Raw genomic sequence first — 8,843 nt, 5'->3', positions numbered from 1 at the left:
TTTCCACAAAATTGTCATTGTAATAGGTTATTTCTCTCACATGGCATGTGTATACCACAAATGACACCCCAAAATAAATTCTGCTACTCCTCCTGAGTAATACGATACCAAATGTGTGGGACTTTTTCACAGCCTAGCCACTTAGAGAGGCCCAACATGTAGGGAGCACCATCACGTGTTCTAGGAGCATAAATTACACATCTAAATTGTTGACTACCTATTACACTTTCGAAGGCCCTGGAGCACCAGGACAATGACACGTGGCACTGATGTGGCACTGATGACAGATGGCATTGATACGTGGCACTGATGACACGTGACACTGATGTGGCACTGATGATAAATGTTACTAATACGGGGCACTGATGACACGTGACACTGATGACAGATGGCACTAATATGTGGCACTGATGACAGATGGCACTTAAACGTGGCAAGTATGACACGTGGCACTAATACATGGCACTGATGACAGATGGCACTAATATGTGGCACCGATGACACGTGACACTGATGACAGATGGCACTGATACGTGGCATTGATGACACGTGACACTGATAACAGATGGCACGTGACACTGACAGGTGGCACTGATGACAAATGGCACTGATACGTGGCATTGATGACAGATGGCACTAATATGTGGCACTGATGACACGTGACACTGATATGGCACTGATGACACGTGGCACTGATGACAGATGGCACTTATACGTGGCACTGATGACAGATGGCACTGGGGACAAATGGCACTGACAACAGGTGGCACTGGGGACAGATGGCACTGACAGGTGGCACTGGGGACAGGTGGCACTGGGGGCAGATGGCAGTTTATTTTACTTTTTTTTTGTAACTTACGGCCGCTGCCACAGGCTTTCTGCATGAGGAGTTAGAGCGGCGCTGAGAGATGATCTCATATGTTTAAATATGAGATCATCTCTCATTGGACACGCCGATCGCACTGTAAAAGACCACTGTGATTGGACGTTTACAGCGATCTGTGATTGGCTGTGTCCAAGGGACACGGCCAGCCCAGAACTTCCCAGATGCGCACTCTCAGAAGCGCGCATTGAGGAAGTAAATAGGAGGACGTCCAGGGACGCCCACCCGGCAGGTAGCGTCCGCGCTGTAGCCGTCTTTCGGCTATAGCGCAGGCGGGAAGTGGTTAATGTATTGTCATAAGAGTCTCCCAGTGTTAGCACTCCTGCAGGACGCTGTAAAGAGAAGCCTGGGGAAGACTGATGCTGGTTGAAGATCCGTTAAGTAGTGGAAAACTCCCTGTTTGGAGACAGGTGTTTGCAGAGTGGGGGTATGTCCACCATCGAAAGGGCCCCTGTGCATTGCACAGACGATCGTCTGAGGGGATATGTTTGCTCTGCAAGAATTGGTTATGGGCGGATGTACGCTCGTTGCCTCTGCTATGTCTGATCAGCACATGTCATGATTCGCAGCGTGCACCTTCTAATAGCCTTCCATCTACAAGGAGGGGTGGCATAACCCAGGTATGGATTGTTCTCTGGAACAATGCATAACAAGGATTGCTATCAGCGGAATTGTAGTCATCGTTCATTGGTTATTGTACATACATTTATTTATTCCGTATCATGTCTTTATTTGGTCATGTCCTTATATGGTCATTCACATCCTGTGTTGCTCATTTCCTGTGAGGTCACAATCTGTGTAGGAGGCTATTGGCCAATCCCTCCTCTTTGTAATTTCTTTTGTTGTCTGTGAATAAAAGAAATTAGGGACTGCTGAGAGGCAGCCACCGAATGCAACATGCCATTAATTTTTGCTGTACCAGCAAAGTAAGGCATTGTGGTCAAGGTATGGGTACAGTTCTGAGCGGCTGAATTTCTGTATTTAGGTGGCCAGTTGGAGGGGTCTCTAAAATTGTGGTTTGACTGCCTGCTTTTACTGACCCACAGCCATTCATGTGCATGGGCCCTAACAATGAACATCTCTTATTTGCTCCTGTTTGGTGCACAAAAAAAAAAAATCTGTTGATCCCGTCTGAAATCTAGCTAGCTGATATTTCCGTGTGATTAATTACAAAACAAAGTGCAGAGTATGAAAAGAGTTAAATCTTAAAACAGTCCGATGAAAGTCCAAACAGAAAAATGAAGAGGGCCAAGGGTCCCAGCAAGCACCAAGAGACTTCCACATGGCAAGCACAAATCAGGAAACAATGGTGGCAGAGAGGGGCCCTGGGATGGGAGCAGAGATGGGCTCCTGAAATGAGGACAGAGAGTGGCAGGTGGCATTTCTTTAATTTGGGGGAGGAGGGGGTATGAGGATATGTGTTGGGGGTGCTTTAGGAGGGGAGAGACCCCCACCTTCCAGCAAAAGTTATTTCCCCTCTAAAAGCACCCCCAACAGATATGTTGTGTGCACTCCTCCATGTGTGCATCTTTGTTACCTGCCCCCCCCCCCCCCCCCCCGCCATCCATAAACTATGCACAGACCTCAGATATTCAGTGTGGCTCCTGTGGACCACTGAGCTAACAGATGATCAAATGCACAGGTTCCAAAAAAGGGTATATCATCCAGACAGAGCCAGGAACCCCACTCGATTTCCCCAGGGCGGGAATAAGGTGAGACAAGAAAATATATAAGTGCTCACTGTTTGGCTAATTAAAACAGCTTCATTAATTCGAAAAAAAGTTACTCACAAACATCCTTGTAACATTCTTGATGACTGTTCTCAGCTCTCTGTGTGAACCACACAACACCTCCCCCTAATGTTATGGAAATTAGGAACAGCGTTCTGTAGTTCTAATGTGCAAGGGTGACAATGCTGAAAAAAGAGGTCTAAGGACTGGTACGCTGCAATATATTACATTTTTACTCTTGGATTTAGATAAGCTTTGAAAGGCTAAATGCCCTTTCTAACAACAAGAACGAAAATAGTGGATTCGTTTATTCAGTTCTATTTTGATGGAAAATCGAAATGGAATTGGGATTGAACAATTAGATTTCCCCCCTTATGGCTAGCTTTATCGTCTAAAGCAAAAAAAATAAATAAAAAATTGTCAATTCATCAAGCTGACCATACATGTGGAAATCCAATCAATATATTTCAGTTTCAAATCTGTTTACCAGATAAATTTAATAAAATGAACAAATCCACTATTTTCACTCTATTGCTGTGCAATGAAGTTGAAGAAATCCCAAATGAATATGGTGGAAAATCGATTTTTATTGGATTGCCGTTTTATTAGATTTCCATGTGAATGCAATTTTTCTTTTAATGTATTCAATTTGTCTTAATCGGGGGAGGGTAGAGTGTCTCTACTCTGGGTGGAAGAAAACCTTTACAATATATTGAAGAGGCAGTGGCCAAGGGATAAAATACCCCACTGGACCAGTCAGTCCCCAATCTTAATTCATGCAATTAATGGAAATATGGCAGTCAACTGATTAATGGGAGGTTTTCTTAATTCTTTTAATCACTTTGCATTGTTGGCAGTCCAAAGGTGGTTGAAATTTGTAGGTCTTATGCCGCGTACACACGGTCGAACTGTTTGACGTACTTAGTCCGTCATACAATCCGACGGACAATCCGTCATACTTTCCACTGAACGGACTTGACCACACACGGATGCACAAACAGTCCGTCGAAAGCTTGCGCGATGACGTGTACAGCACGTACGACGGGACTAGAAATAGGAAGTCCAAGACACAGCAAAGCACCCTTCCGCCGTGTGAATCCTTTCTGGGCATGCACCATTCTTAGTCCGTCGAACTAGCATACTGACGACCGTATTGTCCGCTGAAACCAAAGTACGATGGACAGATTTTTGGAAAATCCGAAATTCTTAGTACTCCGGACTGCACGCTGAAAAAGTCAGCTGAAGCCCACACACGAGCGGATTGTCCGCTGAAATGTGTTTCAACGGACCAAGTACGTCAAACAGTTCGACCGTGTGTACGCGGCAATACACCTACCAATTTCAACCACCTTTGGACTGCCAACAAAGCATGACTCCTGTTGTGTGGGGAGCCCCTCCTGCCCCTGAATCATCCCGACACTGTCCAGGACTGAGCTGTCAAAATAGTATGCTTGCATATGCAAATGTGTACATAAGATGAACATAAAGTCCACAGATAAGGAAACCAAAAGTGTGATGATTCCAGACACATAAGCTAAATTCTCATAATATCCTCATAGCATCAAAGATTAAGATAGGTGTAAGGAAAGTTGCAAGTAGAATATCCACCACCAATTGGATGAAGGCTTACTGGAAAGCTTGGACTCAAAAGGACGTATGCCTGGTGAGTCAACAAAGCTTAAGGTGAAGTACACCAAAAGATGAGGGCATCCATGTAGGCCACCTCTGACTTGGAAGTCGGGTGTTCCCACGATCCTTCTGATGGCTCTCAAGGGCAGTGACCCACAGGGTAGGCAATCAGAAATGTCTCTCTGCACACCACAGTGATTGTGATATTTGTAGCTCAACATTTTTTGAAAATACTTCATACAAGAAGCATGAGTTTAAAAATTGTAGTTAACCCTAATTATTTATTTAACTCTAACATTTGTTGCTTTGGCATGTCCAAAGAATGTTATAAGGAAGTTCCATAAGAATAGAAAAGTTTATTCATGGTACCCTCGTCCCATCAGGATATAAACAAAAGGGAAAGAGGGGCTGTATTCAGACTTTGATGATACCGTATAATTAACTGTCAGGAATAAAATGATTCGAGACATTTTATTACAAAAGTGAATATGAGCTCATTTTACAAAAATAGATAAAAACTAATCATGACAATCAAGAAAATCGCATCCTATCTTTAACAGCTAAAATATCAAAACCATCTATATTCTAGTTACTTTACGTGTTTCACTGACTTGGCCGCTTCTTCAGGAGCTTTGTATAGTTAGATGGTATAGAGGGATGATTGCCATGCAACTAAGGAAATAAAGATACTTTGTACAAATACAACAAATAACATTTCATGTATATATAAGATATCTGTTGCAAAAACACCCACCATCCATATGTCTGGTGTTAAAAGGCCAGAGGCCTGGCAAAGAGGCAACCTACCCCGGAGGGCAAGGGAGATTTTTGGAAGGCACTGAATACAGCTAATACTATCCTATTAAAGAAAAGAGTAGAAAAGAAGTGTTGTCAAATGTATCCAAGATCATCCCTCAGGAATAATAGTTAAGCAATACGCTTGAAGCAATATACACCTCTTTACATATGTAAATGTATCTGTAAAGTTGCATACCTAAAAAAGGGGGTTTGTAATTCTATATATACAACCATATAGGCTCAATAGGGTGTTTTGATTGGTCTCTAAATGGGGATTATCTCTTAAAAAAAGAGAGGGGCACAGAAATTAGCTCTATATATAGTGCATCATATGTGCAAGCTGCAGGCAAACACGTGCATATAAACACAGTTAAATCAAGTGTCCATAAAACACAATACAGTCTATATAGAATATACCTTTTAAGATGAGATCAATATATAAGGCATAAGTTCATACAAAGGATGTAATAATATATACTGTTATCAATATCTGCATCCACGAGTGTGCATGCATATTTCTATGTATACATCAATCGTGCATTGCACAGATTAACCTAAACTGATTTAAGTGTGTGAAGCTTTCTTACCTTCGCAAATTATTAGTTATTGTCTATACTTGCAGGGAACAACAAGCAATGTAGATCAGAGCCATATTTAGAGCTGCAGGACACAGTATTTTGGACGCTATCCAAGGATAAATATATTCTGGGGACAAGTAAAAAGATAGATTCAGAAATAGTCCTTGAGCCAAAGCGTAGTCTGGGCCAATAAATGCTATTTAAAAGCTTACCAGAGAGCTTGTGTCGAAAACCACATTCCCCTGAGAGACACACAGGTGATCCTGCTGTCACCACCTCTATTTGTATGATATGTGCCTGACGAGCTCCTGCCCGGCAACGCCCATAACGCGATCTGCGTGTGACGTCACTGGCCCTGGACTCATAGTGCCGTATGGTGCACATTGTGAGTGTTGCGCCGTAAGGGCAATACGGAGCGAGCAAGCCAGTTGCCTTTTGGCTTGAAAATGTAAAAAAAAATTAATTCCAATGGCGATTAGGATTTTTCGAATTTGGTCGAATTGAATTGAATTCAGTCGAGCTAAATTCAATTTGGTCGAATTTCAAATTCTGCCGGGAGAACACAATAGCTCTGCGGGAGGGATTTCCCCATCAACACAGTCAGAAATTGAGCGATATTCCATGGATTTCGGGAAAGAAAACATTCATCTATGGCTGGTTATTGTCAGGTCACCTTGAGGCGAGGTGACAGGTGCACACCGTAGGGATCAGGATTGTACCGCAAGGTTGTGGACCCTACGGCTGACTGCTGCAGACGGGGGACAGATCCCACTGGGGTTAGAGCGTAAGATTCCCTGGGGCGCGGAGTCTAAGAGCCAGCAGGTGTTCACCAGCGCCTCTAGTGGTGAGGATGGACTTGGCTGTAACTGGCTCCAGGTCGCGGCCCCCAGGGTCCCACAGCTGACACCCACAGTAGGCAACAGGAGGATAGGGATGGTGAGGGACAAAGCCAAGGTCGGGGCCACAAGCAGACAAGAATAGTCGGGTACACGCCAAAAGGTCAGGATCACAGGCAAACAGGGATAGTCAAGACACACCAAAGTCGGTAACGGAAAACAGAAGCAGAGCACACGGCAGGAAACAGGAAGCTAACACACAAAGGAATACACAATGGTTGATCAGCACTGATGGCCTGCAGTGCACAGGTTAATATAGGGCTCCCTGATAGGGCCTGGGGTGGAGCCATGCTTAGAAGAGAGGTTATAAAAACCACCAGGTGGAAGTGGCTGACCTCTTAGTCTGAAGACATGAGGGAAGGTAAGCAAACACAGGAAGATCACTGCATAACTATGACAGTACCCTCCCTCTTACGAGGCCTCACCCTCCCCCGCCTGGGTCCAGGCTTAAAGGGAAACTCCAGATGGAACCTCCTTAACAGACAGGAAGCAAAGACCTCAGATGCAGTGATCCAAGACCTCTCCTCAGGACCCAACCCTTTCCAAAGTACGAGGTACTGAAGAATGCCTTTACGGAGCCGGGAATCCAAAACTTGACTAACCTCGTATTTTAGATTATCCTCAGAGACCGAAACAGAGGTAGGGAGAGGACGAGAGGACTTGAGGACTAAAGGCTTTTTAGGAATAGGTAAGGGCATGAGAAGATCAGGAGTCTGAGCAGGGTCCCCCACACCCTTAAAAATGAGCTGGGCATCCATAACAGGACCACCAGACTGGGCAGAGGTCAGTGGATCCCTAAGGTCAGGTTGGTTAGAAAGTGACATGTCACAAGAGTCAAGCTGGATAGCTGCAACACAAACAGAATGTAGAGAACCCTGAGAAAAAGATTGAAAACCCCACCTGGCCAAATGAGGCAGTCTATCCAAAGGATGGATTGAACCTCTTAAACGGGTTTGAACGGACATAGTAGCAGTAGGGTGAGGCCAGGTCACAGAAGGTCCTGAACAAGAAGCGGGAAGCTCATTGGGCATGGGATAGACTGGCATAACTGGTGCAGAGGCCGGCTGAATAGTATTGTCAGGTGTAGCGACCATCTCAATCGCATCACAGGGCATAGCAACTGTGGAACTTGCAGACAAGTTAGCCTGGCTGTGCGTCCAATGGAGATTAGGGACAGGCAAAGGTAAATGGCCATGCAAACTGGAGTGAATGATCGACTCAGGTTCATAGGTGGGCTCCTCATCCAGAGTACCACATGACCTAGAGAGTGCATCACTCCAACTATTGCAGGACGCGTCCCAGAGATCGCTATATACAGCGGGAATAGCAGAAGATACTGGGATGGTGGTAACAGGAAGTTTCTCCTTTGGGGTACCCTTGAGTAAGCAGGAAGAGGAACAGGAGGAACCCCAAGCCAGGATCTGACCAGCAGACCAGTCGACGTGTGTAGAATGGAGCCGTAACCAAGGAAGACCTAATATGATAGGAGATGAAGCCTTAGGTAAGACAAGGAAGGATATCCACTCCTGGTGGAGTGTCCCTACTGAAATTTTAACAGGAAGAGTCTGGAAGCGGATAGGGCCCCCTGGGAGAACAGTGCCATCAATCGCCAAGACCACCAATGGCGTTGTAAGGGGCAAAAGGGTAAGTCTCATGGAGGATGCAATTTCCCAATCCATGAAATTGTCAGCGGCTCCGGAATCCAGATGTGCTGAGACCGAACGAGAGGAAGCACCGACATGAAGCAACATGGAAAGGAGAAGATGAGAAGGTGAAGGTGATATTTCAGGGTCTAATACTCCACCTTCCAGATGTATTAGCCCTGAGCGTTTTTCCGGACGAAGAGAACAAGTATCACGGAAATTACCTTTAGCCCCACAAAAAAGGCATAGGCCCAGAGTTCTGCGCCTAGCACGTTCTTCGGGAGATAACTTTGTCCAGGCCAACTGCATAGGTTCCTCAGCAGGCAGGGGGTGCTCCTCGGATCGAAGAGAAGGGACTGGGGGCTCAGGCTGCCTAAAGAACGGGGAGTGCTGGCGTCTTTTTTCCAGGGCCCTCTCCTGAAAGCGAATATCGATCTGGTTACACAAGGTGATGACACTGTCCAGATCAGCAGGAAGGGATCTTCCTGTTAATTCATCCTTCACTCTATCAGAGGGGCCATGTAAAAAGGTTGCAACTAGGGCCTCATTATTCCAGCTCAATTCAGCTGTGAGGATACGGAACTGAAGAGCATACTTTCCCACAGACGCAGACTCTTGACGGAGACGTAAAAGAGCGCTAGCCGCTGAGGAGACACGACCCGTTCATCGAAGATATTCCGAAAAAG

This window comes from Lithobates pipiens, unplaced genomic scaffold (assembly GCF_037356315.1).
Source record: "Lithobates pipiens isolate NorthernLeopardFrog02 unplaced genomic scaffold, aLitPip1_a1.2 Scaffold_16, whole genome shotgun sequence".
Lineage (NCBI taxonomy): Eukaryota > Metazoa > Chordata > Amphibia > Anura > Ranidae > Lithobates > Lithobates pipiens.
The sequence above is the reverse complement of the archived record's forward strand: the minus strand, read 5'-3'. Positions refer to the sequence as shown.